Consider the following 14,490-nt stretch of genomic DNA (forward strand, 5'->3'; position numbering starts at 1 on the left):
GTCAAGTCCGCTCATATCTCGTATGTAAAATTTTTAGGTTGCGAGAGTGTAGGCATGTGCTGACATCTCTCCTCTACCTTATGCACATATTGTAAATTCAAAGTGAAGTCAATTGCATTGTCCCATGTAAAGCAGGGAGTGCTTTTGACAAACAGTAGCTTTATTGTACTGATAACAGAGATGACGCGTCTCTGGCTGAGTCAGCGTGCTATCAGGTCTTATTTTTTTTTTTGCTTTACATGTTTGACACATGGAGCGTATAGGCCAGAGAATACCAACTGTCCAGTCACGTAAAAACATCAGGGGAGGAAGAAGATTCTCATGATCAACAGCAGGAAAGACACAAGAGGGCTGTGAGTCTAGACGAATGTTTACGGAGAGCAATGATATCAAACTAGAGATTATCTGCCGTCTGACCTGAACCCAGCTCCCGCAGCCATACAGGTACGTCCTGATCAGTCCAAATTACAAACTCTTTATTTTTGTATAATTACTTACTGAGGATGTGCAGCAGCAGCAGCAGCAGCCTGGTGCCTAATATGGGCACATATCTTTGATTGAAGAGGTCAGATTTTCATGTAGCGAGTAAAAAAAAAATTTTGGAATGAACCATCAAAAAGCCTCAGAGATAAAGGTACAGACAAATCTGGCAGGTTAAGCAACACCTTTGCAAACTTTAATGAGTTTATTCTGCTGCTGTGCACAAAAGCGCTTTAAGATGTCATTACGAATCCTCGCAGCGGAATCTCTTTAATACTTTGCTGGGTTTGTGACATGGCTTAAAGGGATTGAGTTCATGAGACGTAATCCAAGTTCAGAACCAGGCTGACCCCTCGTACCATTCGTACCTGTGTGCAGCTGAGTTCTCAGCCCCTCACTTCAAAGGCTCGGGACGGGGGATGCTTAGGAAACAAGAGTTTATGTGAATAGATCAATTCAGTCAGCTCCATTTACCCTCCAATCAGTCAGCTTAACAAAGAACAGACGCTATTTGTCTAAAAGCCGTGTATGTTTGTGAATAAATCTAACTGTATTTTTGTTATCAGAGTCCAGCTACTGATCATCACAAGCCACAGCGTGTAAACCTCTGAAACGGAGCCCTGTGCAGCTGGCAGGCTGGGGTATGGAAATGGTTTTTGATGAAGGCTCAGTCAACACTTCATGCTGTGAGATGGATTGGCCTTATTATCAGACTCCATTCCTGATAATATTATGCAGTCTGTAATTGCTTCCTCCTAATTCGTTCTGGTGAAGTTTGCCTTGCACACAGACAGCCGTTTGTCCCATTCATATGAGCTTCAGATGGCTCCTCTACGTAGCATAAATGCTGTGGAAGTGTATAGAGATAAATATGATGCTTGATGTGTGGTAGATCTCGACACTTCTCATAATTTTAGTGGTTGCCATCTTGGCTATGGATGCCTCCACAGGTTCATTTGCGCAGACACATTTTTTAACTTGAAATAATCACTGATGTGACTTTTCTGAACTTATTTGTCTATTTGTCTGTTTAATTTTAATGTTGACATGCTTTGTGACCTTAAGATAAAAACATTTGAAGCACAAAGTTACTTTAAATGTTTGCTTCATTATTATTTTGAAGCAGTTTGTGCCTCAATATTATCAATACATATTTCCATGGCTGGTTGGTGCCTAATCACTACTCACCAGCTTAACCTGTTAGAATGAAGTAGTTAACTTGACTGATGATTTGTCGGTATCATGCTAGAACACTGTGCCAATTTAGAGTCAAAAACATGTGCAATTGTCATCACTTAATCGTCAAATTAATCGTTATCGGCTAAATGCCACAATTAATCATGATTAATTTTTTTGCCAATATCGCCCAACCCTATCTCACAGAGGACATTCCGGGTCAACTTCAAGTTTTTTTTTTCAAAAAATTATAATTTTTCAAATATTAAGCAATTTCGGTGTCATTTTTAACATGGGAGTCTATGAGAGAGCCCTTCAACAAGGGTCATCTGCCAAATGTATCTCCTCCTACAAATTTCAAGCTACAGACTCCAGTTTAGTCTTAAAACGCTCATTAGATGCTGCTCTATCAAACTTATTTTCAGAATTTTCTAATTCCGAATTGTTTCCGCATGCCAGGCTCTCAAAGTTGGAGTGGTTTATGAGGTCTCCTCTGCTGTTACCATGGTGACAGGCTGACACACAGAGGCATACAAAACTCTGAATCGCTCTGATTCTCCAGCAATTCAGAGCAATCCTTCACATCAGTGTTCAAAGCAATGCTTCAGCTGCAGTTTTTAATCTCGTTCTCATACCACAGGCGTTTCCATGGAAACCAGAAATTCACTTGTTAAATATACCAGAATATGTGAAATGTTTACACTGCCTTAACAATATTTCTGTCTTTAAAATGTGTCTGTTCTCCCTGCAGCCACTCTGAATTAAACAGACACTGAGGCTCTTTTAACAGTGACTAAAAGCATATTTGGCATAATGATTAAATAGCTGTAAGACTGCGCTTTCTTTTTTTTTTTCTTTCTTAACATAAGAGTAGATCAATGTGATGATATTGGCTTTCCACTCTAATGCACTTGTAAGTGTTTAAAATGTGCCTTCATGGGAATGTGCTCAAGCATCTGGCCACAGTTAAATGGCCCACAATGATGATGACTATCACACATGCTGTAAATACACTCGACAAATAAATACACTTTACAATAAACCAGTTAACCTGAGCGCAGTCAGAAAGAAGAAGAAGAAGCAGTGACAGGTTTTTTTTTTTTTGCTTACAGCGGCTGATTAGACTTGGGGTGTTGTAATGCAACCTTTCCCAAAGAATGTAATGATCTCACACATCAAGCAGATGTTCTCAATCAATATTTGTTGACATGAAAGCCCATTAGCTTGCTAATTGCATTTGCATAAACATTTCGCCATTTCATATTTACTATGCTAAAGTTTACATACAGTGGCCCTCGAGTGCTTACACATGTTTGGTGTAAATACAGTGCTGTTTGGCCTTAGTAACAACACGGACATATACAGCCAATCACATACAGTATTTATGGCCCAACACACACACATGTATGCAAACAAAATATCAGCAGCATCCCGCCCTAAACAGCTTGCATTCCCCACCAATGACCTGCTCCGAGTAAACAAACATTTATCTGCTTCTCTGGCAGACGGACAGTGAGCCGTGGTGCTGTGTCTTAGACCTGATGTAAACAAGCTATTGAACTTTGTTTAATGAGAGGTACGGTTTGGACGCGGTGAGAGGGTTTTTTCTCCTTGTAGACTTGTGCAGTAACAGTTTAGAGTGTCTAAGTTTCAAGGGTTTGACCCCGACATGTGCGGGTTTATCAGGTTTTGATTCTTAATGGCAGCTGGATGATTGCTTTAAGCAATGATGGCTATTTGTCATGCTCTAGCAGTGGTGGAGGACGTACTGAAGCTGGTACTTAAGTAAAAGTACAAATACCCAGCAAAATATATACTTAAGTGCATCAACAATCCTGCTTAAGTAAAAGTCTTAAGTACTTATAAATGTACTTAAAGTATTAAAAGTAAAAGTACTCACACACTGAATATATATTATTGATTTCCTTGATCTGAACAGGTTAAAATAATCAAAGAAATCATTTTTAAGGTAGGGTATACTATATATATGTGATATATACTCCATGCAGGGTCGTCCCGGAGGATTGGCTGATGTTTTTTTTAGCGTTTTATAGCTTCCACAGATTCATATTCTTCATTTTAATGCAAAACTGCCGAACTAATTGGTTGCTATCGGATATATATATATATATAAATATATATATCTAAGGCTCATTATAGAAACACAGCTGGCAGCGTGACACCACCTCCATGCAGAGTCTGACCTCACATCAGTCCAGCACAGCTGTATTCATAAATGTACTTGTAACTACAGAGATTGTAAAATTTGTAGTGAAGTAGAAAGTACAGGTAACAGCTGCAACATGTAATGGAGTAAAAGTATAAAGTATGCACTATTATTTTTACTTAAGTCAAGTATAAATACATAAAAAAATACTTAAGTACAGTAACGAAGTACAAATACTTAGTTACTTTCCACCACTGTGCTCTAGTAAAGTGGTTGAAAATCATAAAGCCAAACAATACTGGTTGTTGTTGTTCTCTATATAAGCTACATCTGATTGGTGTTTCCTATTTACATGGTATTCATCCATAACAGCTAACATACTTGTTCTTCTATTGTCCCACATTTAAATAGTGTTGTAACCGTGCAGCCGCTTACCTGCCGTCCCTCACTCTGCTCACCGGGTGGCGGTGCTCTGCAGGTGTAGCTGTCCTTCCGCTGTTGTTTCACGCGTTGCATCTCGGTTAAATGGTTTGTTTACGTCTGGACCAGGCTGGAGAGGGACGTTTGGCGGTCGCAGGAGCACGTATGTAGCATGTGGAAACGTTCTCAAGAAGATACCTGTCGAAGTTTCAGGAACATGCGGGGCTTTCTGGATGATGTGTTGCGTGAACCGGAGGCCGCCATGTTCTTAAATACACCGGAAGAGGGGGCGCGAACTGCGCATACTCCAACGTGTAAGCGTCAACAACATTTAGCTAATGTGTTTGTAGGCTAGCATAAACGGTCTGTATGTTTTGTTCCCGTTTTTCATCCCATTCATTTATTTATTTAGCCAGATTAGTCAGATTACGTCCTGTTTAAAATGATTTGGATTTTATTTAATTTTATAATGTTAATCCCTGTAATAGATTAATGTCAGTCAGCTAATTTTCCAGGCTATGCTAGCTTCATACTTCATATAGTGATATGTAATTAGTCCCACCAGCATTATGATTGCTTCAAATTATGCTTTACATTACATATATTGCCCACTAACTGGTCTGTTAGAGACTCTTTCTGTCGGTCTAATTTTGCATTATTATTTTTGCTCAGTAAGTAATCTTAGTAATCTGTCTTTTGGGAGGGTCTCCCAGTCTTCATAGTGTACAGGACCCTCTATTTTTAGAGCTTTACTTGATGATGGTTTCAAATAAGCTGTATCTAAATAGACACCCCGAGGCTCAGGCCTTATTCCCAGGTGCAATTTATAACATGAATGAGAGATTACATGTCGTCTCTGAGACACAAAAATGGAAAACAGCCATCAGTAATGTTACAGGCTCCTGACACGTGGCTCTCGAGATTTGTGACACAACACGGAGGTTTTGTCTGCTGAAGTGTGGTGTGAGTCTCCTAGATGTCTGGTTCGGCTTGTGTATACTGTTCATTTTTACGTTTAAGCCTTTGTCGTTTATCACCTTACACACATACCTGGGCCATGTGAGATGTCATGCTCTCTTCTAGTAGCTGCTTTGTATTATTTGGGTCTTAATATGACAACCGTTCGGAGAACGACAGTGAAGGAATGTTCTGGAAAAGTCTGTTTAAAGTATAGAAAGTGACTTCCAACAGTTTCAGCTCCTGGCAAAGTTGTAAATCTTGAAGAATACTTTTCTCCAATGTTTCGTCTCATGTTGTCACAGTGATGCAGTAAATGATCAGCTCATACAGTGTTTGCTGTATCGCATACCTCCTCCTCCCTTTGTCCCCCCCCCCCCCCCTGCTGGAGACCCTGGAAGCTGCACCGGCCCTCCGTGTGCTCAGCACTCGGATTAATGGCTGTTTTGGCAACATATGAGCTCATGGGTAATTGGCTGAGGTGATGTTTCCTGTTGAATGCTACCTGGTTCTTTTGTGGTCACCTCCATGGTTGGCAGCTTGTGCTGCCGTTAAGACGGTAATTGAGCAGCACTTGTGTGACACTGGTGGTGAACCGTGATGAGGAAATGATGTGTTTCCTAAAAGTGTCATTGGAGAGAATGACAGTGACAGATTGTTTTTGCCCAAAAGGTTTTTTTTTTATTTATGCACTATGGCTTCTTCTAAGTCTAGCATCATCTTTGTATTTATTTATTGTATTTAACTAAGAGGAACATTATATATTCTATGACAAGCTTCAGGATTTGTTTGTCCCTCTTGGTCCATACCAAAGCAGAGAATTAGATTTTAGTCAACAAGTCTGAAGACACCTTTATGTAAAGTATCAAAATCCCTGTGTGTCACATAATCTGTAACTCCTAACTTTTTGAAGCAGCTTCCTCTCAGCTCATAACCTACAATAGACTCCTTCGTGTTTGCCTCCACAGCTCAGCACTAGTGAGATAATTTGCAGCAGCATACACACTCATTTTTCTTTTTTAAAGACATCATATCAAAGACAGAGCAGATGTTCCCTGAGCAAAAGTACCAGAATAAGATTTCTCTGTTGTAATAGAAGAATTGTGAAGTTTGGGTACATGATGTGCCTGTAATAACAATCTAAGTGAGATGGGGTCTCGGGTTGCTCTGGTTTGAATCCTCTCAGTCTAACTGAGCCTTAAGCAGTGTGCATACATAGATCAAAACACCAGGGCTGAAAAAGACCAAAGTAAAACTGTCAAGAATGGGCATCAGTCTGGATGAATGGTCAAGGCTGTGAATTTTTCCACTAGGTTATGGCCTTGTTGTTTGTATCTTGAAACAGATGTTACAATGATCTATCACTCAAGGGGAAAAAATGATGTGTATGGTCCCAAAGAAACACAAATAATAAGTGCGGTTTAAAATAAATTCTGTGTCAGTATTCTTTTTTTGGGAGTGTTGATAATGAAGCAGAAGAGTAATTCTGCTCCTGGCCTTGAAGGTTACAAAAGATGCTCTCAAGACATACTTGGGGCCTCTAAAGAGATAATGAACATTATAGGTTGTTGCTGCTGTTGTTGTTGGCTGTTTCTCCTACTAAAATACTCGGTGCTGTCATTAGAGTAGCTGAGAGGAACGGCATGACTTCATGTCAGCGTCATTTCCTTGGAAAAGGTTTTGTAGTCGTCTTATCACATGGGAAAGAATTATGTTTACTGGATCTATTAAACCAGAAAGTCTAGAGTTGTTTCTTCAGTAATCCAGCAACTTAATCAAGTACTACACTGCAAGAAACAGGTTATTATTGTGATATTCAGTCAGGGTGATTTGATACGAAACCAGAAGACAGCTGACGAAAAACACTAGAACCTAATTCATCTCAGTTACGTGGCTTATTGAAAGATGGATATCTGCTGACCTCTAGATCTGTAAAAGAATATGTAAAGTGTGTGTATGTGTGTGTGAGAAAACGTCTTTAGTCCCTGTGTGTTTTTGTGTTTGCTTGTGCAAGATAGTAAAATCAGATTATTTGCAAAACCCTCAAGCAATCAAGTTCACGTCTCTGCAAGCTAGCTGGAGTCGAGGCTAGCAAGGACCCTCCTGCGTTTCCTCTCTCATTAATTGTGTGATGTATCACTCTGCTCCAGCTTCAAACATCAGATCCACATGGTTGCGTAATAAGCTCAGGCTTTTTTGGCTCGAAGGTGCAGAAATGAAGTCTTCTTCAATTAACTGGCACGTTGCCATTTCCCTGTTGCACCCTGTTCTCAGATCCCTACTGGGATTGGCAGAGCTGTTGGCACTCGGTGGGATCCACATTAACTGTGTGAACATTCTTGTCATGCTATTCTGGTGTATTTATTGGCTGCTTGATTACTGTGCGTGTTTACTTGGCAGTCTGTTACCCTGCCAGAGAAAGAGCGCTGAATGCATCCAAGCATCGTGATCCGCAGGGATCGTTGAAGCTTTGGGGGAGGTTGAGCTTCGTTTTGCTTTGATGCGCTGTCAGTCAAAGGAAGAAACTTAACAGATGGAGGCTGTTTTCAAATCCCACTACTACACCACTTCTGACAATATGAATAATGATGCTGATTGTTGTTGAGGCTGATGGTGTTGTAGGACAATCCCAGTTAGGTTTAGGAAGATCTTGTAGTGTAAATGGGACATTTCAGAACTGGAAAGGTTAAAAAAAAAATAGTATTTGCTGCAGAGCTTGATTCCTGGATGAGACACAGGTGTGTTTGAGACTGTGAGAGGCCTGATTGTAGATGACAAACACCCACAAAGAGACAGACTGGAAAGAAAACGGAAACACAGGCTGGACCATGACAGCTCTGCGTATTACTGAGGTTATTTGTAAAAGCTGTAAATCATTGTTGCACAGATGTACTCAAAAATATCTCTTCAACAGGTGGAGGATGAGAGGCTGCGGCCTGAAAGAGGAATGATACACAACAGCCTGTGAACAGGTAGGAATTATTTGACCCTTACGCTAGTTTAATATATTACTTTTATACAAGTACACTTGAATTAGTTGTCAGGGTCAGCAAATCATATGGCTTATTATGAGCTTTAAAATCTAACGTCAGGATTCTTGGATATAAAAGAAATTTACCCAGGTGTGGGACAGCAGTCTGGTCTCCTCAGGACAGTGTTCCAGGTGTGGGACAGTGTGAAAGTCCCCTCGTCCCGGTTCACTGTCCCGTTGGCCCGCTTCCTGATTTCAGTGACTTCCTTAATCCAACGTTTGAACTTGTTGTCCTCATTGCCGATTACTTTGAATCTGAATTGAAAGGAATACACTTATAGCTAAAAAGGTGAAGACCAAATGAACCTTGTCGAAACATGAACCTAATGCTTTTAGTGGCTCTGACTTGTTTTTTTTACTGCTGTACAATTCACTACACCTCTGTGAAAATAGCTCAATCATGGCTAGAAAGAGAGAGAGTGAGAGAGGACTCAAACAATCAACAAAAGTTGATTTTGAAATCGGCAGACACTGCATTATTTCCTAATGCTCACATAGGTGTGAAACAAAAATAGGATCCCTTCAACTGCTTTCATTTTTTTAATGTTTTCACACTGGTTTCTTACTGTTTCTGCATCAACTGTAAAGACAATATGTGCAAAAATATGGAGGTGATTAGATGTTGACTGTATTTTCGCTGGGTCTCAGAACTTTGGTTCTGAAATGAATATGTGAAACAGAACAATTCTGACTGCATCTTGAGCCCTTAATGTTCTTCTGTATGTTCTTATTTTTATACTAAGCAATCCAGTGAAATTACAGCTCTCAGTGGAAACAATTTTATTACCCACAGATTATCGTCTCGTCCTTCTATAGCTACCATTTTTACCTTTTGTCTCATGTGAGATCTTGTAAAACTAATACTTACTCATATAATGTCTTAGAATGCTAATTTATGGCTGGTCTCTGGGGATTTGAACATTACAGGCCCCCATGAAAAGTGACTATGTACTTTTTTCCACCCCATAAACGTTCCACCTTCCAAGAATACCATAGTGCATATCAGTCTACGGGGGCTGTTTCTGTTTACTTTGACTCTCACAGGCCTCCTGTGTGCGTTACCTGCTCCATGGTGTGCCTTTTGTCTGCGCAAGAAAGAGTTCATGCTCGTGACATTTATTACAGCCTGTCACAGGGAGGCTCATGAGGCCTTTCTACTGTCGTGCCTCAGCAGCGTAGGGCTTATTTCCAAACGAAACTTGTGTGTCAGGAGACTTGTAACATCAAACTGGTGTCGCTCAAACATGCCTCTGGTTTCTGTACCTGTGTTTTATGTCGTCCTTTTTTTTTAAAAATTCATTTTCCTGGAAAGATGCCCCTGCATATGAGAGTCTTTACAATGACAGACAGACGCAGTGCGACCACACAACGCCTTTATGTTGTCACTTTAGTGGCAGTTTGGATCGCATGGCAGCGTTTCATGACCCTCTGGAGATTTATTGGCAGATAACTCCTTTTTACAACTTCTTCCGGGTCAGAAGTGAACACAGAGGTCAAACATAGGTCATGCTGCTTTTCCCAGAGCTATGTAATCAGCCAAACAGCTGCATTGAGTGAGAATCTGCATTAAGAACTGACTCTGCTGTCAGTGATGTCCACGTTCAACCCGTCCCATCAGCATGAAGGATCAGATAAATGACTGAGAGGTAGGCAATGGCTCTTAAGGGACTCTGTAATCTATACCAATTTCTTTTCTGGTTAAAGTTTGCTAACAGGTCTCCATATAAGGAAGCTTCTCCTGCTTCTAACACCCACAGATTAAATGATGGCCGCATATCACAAACATTCATTTGTGTTATCTCAGTTATTAATCCAGAAAGCCTTATCATGGGAAAGCATGCTGTCTTTATGCTGGGCTACGTAGAATAGAATAGAATAGAATAGAATAGAATAGAATATACTTTATTAATTCCTTTGGGAAGGTCCCTCAGGGAAATTCGGGTAGAGCTTATGCAAGTAGCCAAGAGAGTGTCTAAGGCACAGTGTTGAAGTCCTTTGGGTTTACTTTTATACTGAACACTAAAAAACTCAGTGAAAAGTGAGACATCAGAGGAGGCTTAAATATTTGTTTTGAGTTTCCGTTCCCCTTTTTTCAGGTTAGCAGTCAGTCCACCCCTGTCATGTTAATTTGGATTTAGGAATACAATGATTAGAATTTGGTGGGCAAAGGTCATTGTGATCTCTCAGACATTTTTTCGGCCATGATTCAGGAATTCATGTGCCAATCCAGTAAATACAAGCTTTTAAATAAAAGTGATTGGTTGCTCTGGGGAAAATAAAAAGCAAGCGGTTAAAGCCAAAACGATGCTCAGGAAAACTTTTGTTCTGCGAAAATGTATGTGTGATAAGTTACATGAGAGCTCAAATGGGAGTGTTGTGTGTGTGTGTGTGTGTATATATATATATATATATACATATATATTTACACACACACACATATATATATATATATGTGTGTGTATATATATATATATATATACATATATATATATATATATACATATATATATATATATATATATATACACACACACACATATATATATATATATGTGTGTGTGTGTGTGTATATATATATATATATATATAAGTGAATAAGTAAATGATAAGTAAAATAGAACAGGACTCAGTGCCAGTCAAAATATTGGGTGAAATACAGGTCCAAGTCTGACTCTGTGACCCATGAGTTATTTCAGAAGAAAAGACAAGACACAAGATGTACTGAAGTTCAGGTGGAAGCATAAAGCCCTGCGTCTCGTCCCGCCTCTAGGCTGTAGGAGAACACAGAGACGGGAGGCTGAGTGTAGAACACAGTGTTTCAGTTTGATGCCCGTAAATTCTCTGCCGAAAGAAAAAGTCATGCAGATGTTCAGCTCAGTCAGTGAGGCTGTGTGTGAAGAATAGGTGTTGCACCAGCAGGTGATCCTCCAACAGCTCAGAATTCCACTCAGCGTGCAGTTAAAGTGTTAATGTTAACATTTTTTATAGTGTATTTTGGTGGCAGAGGGAGTCGGAAAGCATATCTGATTCCACTCTACACTCTAATTGATATTGGTTATAATTTTTTAATTATACTAAATGTATTTTTTATAAATTGTTTTCATTCCATACTCGCCAACAAATGCTTTAATGCAAAATTATACGTATAGAGGCTGTTGTTTGACATTGTTTTTGAAGCAAAACTGGTGCGTTTTTTTAAGCCTGAGAGGTTGAAATGTTCTGTTTTCATACTTTTATTCGAGTAAAGGATCCCAACACTTCTTCCATTGTTGCACGAACAGCTGATCCTTCTTGTACTGCTTTCAGTTTGGTTTTAGCAGCAGACTTTACAATTAAAACCACAGGAGGAAATAAATGTGTAGGGCATTAGTTGTGTGTGAGTGGTTAACCCTCAGCCCATTTTGCACGCTCGAATTTTTAAGCACTAACTTCTGGCTATCGTGTGTCAACAACTGCCTCTTTGTACCCATAATTCCTTGCATTATGGCGCTGCTCCTTGTGGCTAAAAGAGATTATTTTCTCACTTTTTACAGATGGCATTTTAAGGCTTTTCAGGTGCACCTATCATTGGCCACCCAGGTTTTTGTTGGAAATTGCTTTTATTTGTCCCAGAGTAAGGACCTCGTGACAACCTGTTGGTCGGACCTAAAAACACAACAAATCCATCAAAGTCCATCACCTTATTATCTACTCTGGGGACTACTCCAGCTTGTGTTTTTGATTATTTTAAAGCACATTAGCTGCAGGCACTACAAGGTCTGATGTCCCATCCTGTGACCCCCCTCAGATCAGTTTAATGTTCCACCTTCAGCCTTTGACCTCACGGTCTTGACCCAAACTCTAAAGTTCCCCGAAACTGCACAGATGAGATTAAAGGGGATTCCCTTCATCAGCGATCTTCTGGTTCTCTTTTAGTTGCCATACTGAGGATAATCTCTCTTCATTTTTCAGCTTCCCCTTTTAAAGTGACAGGCTCTGAAGTCTCAGATAGTGCAGGAGGAGGAGGGTCGTGTCATAAAATGGACTATTTGGCACAAAATCTGTCAATTTCTTTGAGAGTTCTATTCATCTCTGGGATGATCTTAGTGCATCAGTGAGTGAAACGCTGCCCACCCACAGAGGCCTTTCTTGTGGGGAGAAGGCCAGGAGTGTTGTCTCGTCTCTGGATCTCTGCACTGTCCCCCATGTAAACAGCCTCCCTGCTGCCGCAGCAAACTGTATTACTCCAGCTGACAAAGCCATTCACTTCTGAAGAATGCAAATTTAGATTGCAAGAACTCCCTTTGCTTTATCACACTGGACAAACAGTGTTGAGTTATTGGGAGGATTATGAATAACTTTTTTCTACAGTGGAAAAAGGAAGATGTGGCCAAGACGGAGTCATCAGAAGTTCCTTAAAATAGCAGTGAAGTCTGAGAATGAAACTGAGAAAGGTGAACGGCGATGGTTGGTGTGCTTCGGTTAAGCCGATTCTGCTTCAGTGCTTCTCAAAAACCCTGATTCATTTCAGTGGAATCCTGACTTTTCTTCGGTACATGTAGCCAATTTGGGTTTCAGAGATGCTTCCAGCTTAGTAAGTTGTGAAGCATTATTGTTTTCTTTCAATACACGGTCTCTCGTGTGGTGTTTTAATATAAATGTTTTTGTTGAAGTGTCCCGTGTGTGTGTGTATGTGTTTACTTTGGCGATAATGGCTAGCACGCCCCTGTTTTGTTTACAGGTCGTACCGACTCTTCACTCCCACACTTATTTCTCCCTTTCAGTCATAGCATCTTAGACAAGTCAACAGAGCAGCTACTCAAGCACCAGCACGTGTCCAACCTGCGTGCACACATACATCACAAGCAGTCTTGGTTCTCTTGTGCATTTGCATTAGCAATGTAATTAAGAAACTCCAGGATGACCGTTTCATTTATTCAGCTCAAATCTCCACAGACGGTTCAGCATGGTTCCCATGACAGGGTTGCACCAGTGCAGTGGGCGGCTCCTACCAGCCCCCTTTTTTATTTTATTTTGGACCAGAGGCTCATGGGAAAGCTATTTCGAGACCTTTTCCTGTCGGCCTCAGAAAACAGTGCCAGCGGTTTGTTAACAGGTGCAATGTGACCAGAGGCATTTTTAAAATAGCTTTTGTTGTTACCCAGCAGCTTAATATATGCTTTTGTTTGTTTGCTTTTCATTTCTGTGCGTAAGGGGGAGAGGGTGCATGGTTTTCTCTGTGGAACAATTTTTCATATACAGCTTTAACAGTCATATTTACATCTACATCTTCCTGCTCTTCCTGTTCTATCAGCTACACGGTCAGAGTTACTGTACCACCAAAGCACCCTTATAGTAGGTTACAAAGCTGTTTGCCGTTCTTAATAACACTTTTTCTTGACACTGTGAAAGTGGACCTGTGTGGTCCAATTCCACTAAAGAGAAAATCTGATGTAGTACAATAGAAATTCAATATCCTGTCCTGTCTTGAGACAGACTGTTGCCAATCAAATATGCCTTCAAATATGGTAAATGTTGAAAAGGTCTGTTTTACCTCAAACCGTTATCTTTTGCTAAAGCTAACCAAGGTTTGGTGTCTAAACCAAACTAAACAAAGAGTACTTTTATAAGCAATCCTAAAACAGTAAAAAAGTAAACTGATTATGAAACCTAAAGCTAAAATGAAATCCCAAAAAGTAATGAACCAGATAGGGATCGGTTTCAAATCTCCTAGTTGATAGACTGCATAGTCTTCCATCATCCTCCTACTGTCCTGCATGAAATCATGCAGGACAGCAGGGCATTGTTTTCTTTCTTTGGGTTTAGACAGCTGATGGTGTGTGTGTGTGTTTGTTGGGGAAGGGATGGCAGAATTTTGCAGGCCAGCAGAGGCAGTCTGATGTTCTAGGAAACCTTCAGACCTGGCTTTTATTCAAATGTGACTTTGACACGTTTGCACCTTCTGTCTGCTCGTAAACATGTACTGTACTTGGAAGCATATATTCCATCATGCAGCCACATAAGGCAGCATGTTGCATAATAGTGTGTGCATGTGGATGACAGCACACAGTCCTGTACCATAATACATACCATTCATAATGATAGGAATTGTTACAAAAGGAAAATGAGAAGCAAGCGAGGGAAATAAAGTTTATCTAGAGAACGCATTGGAAGAGTGTGTGTGTGAGAGAGAGAGACGTAAGGGTGGGCCTGTCTGTAAGAGAAGGAATGAGTGAAAGATTGAAAGGAGAGAGCGAGAAGGAGAGAAAGTCCTGTCTTT

General features: G+C 40.3%; 1 protein-coding gene across 6 annotated transcripts in view; it reads left to right on the forward strand.

Annotated features, from left to right (window-relative positions):
- myocd (myocardin) overlaps nt 1–14,490 on the forward strand; it is an 87,974-nt gene that overhangs the window by 12,659 nt on the left and 60,825 nt on the right. For all 6 annotated transcript variants that reach the window (XM_028408184.1, XM_028408188.1, XM_028408190.1 and 3 more), the window contains exon 2: nt 8,115–8,172. The gene's annotated coding sequence lies outside the window, so the exon portion shown is untranslated. The remainder of the gene's footprint in view (nt 1–8,114; nt 8,173–14,490) is intronic.

Source organism: Parambassis ranga, chromosome 6, assembly GCF_900634625.1.
Source record: "Parambassis ranga chromosome 6, fParRan2.1, whole genome shotgun sequence".
Classification (NCBI taxonomy): domain Eukaryota; kingdom Metazoa; phylum Chordata; class Actinopteri; family Ambassidae; genus Parambassis; species Parambassis ranga.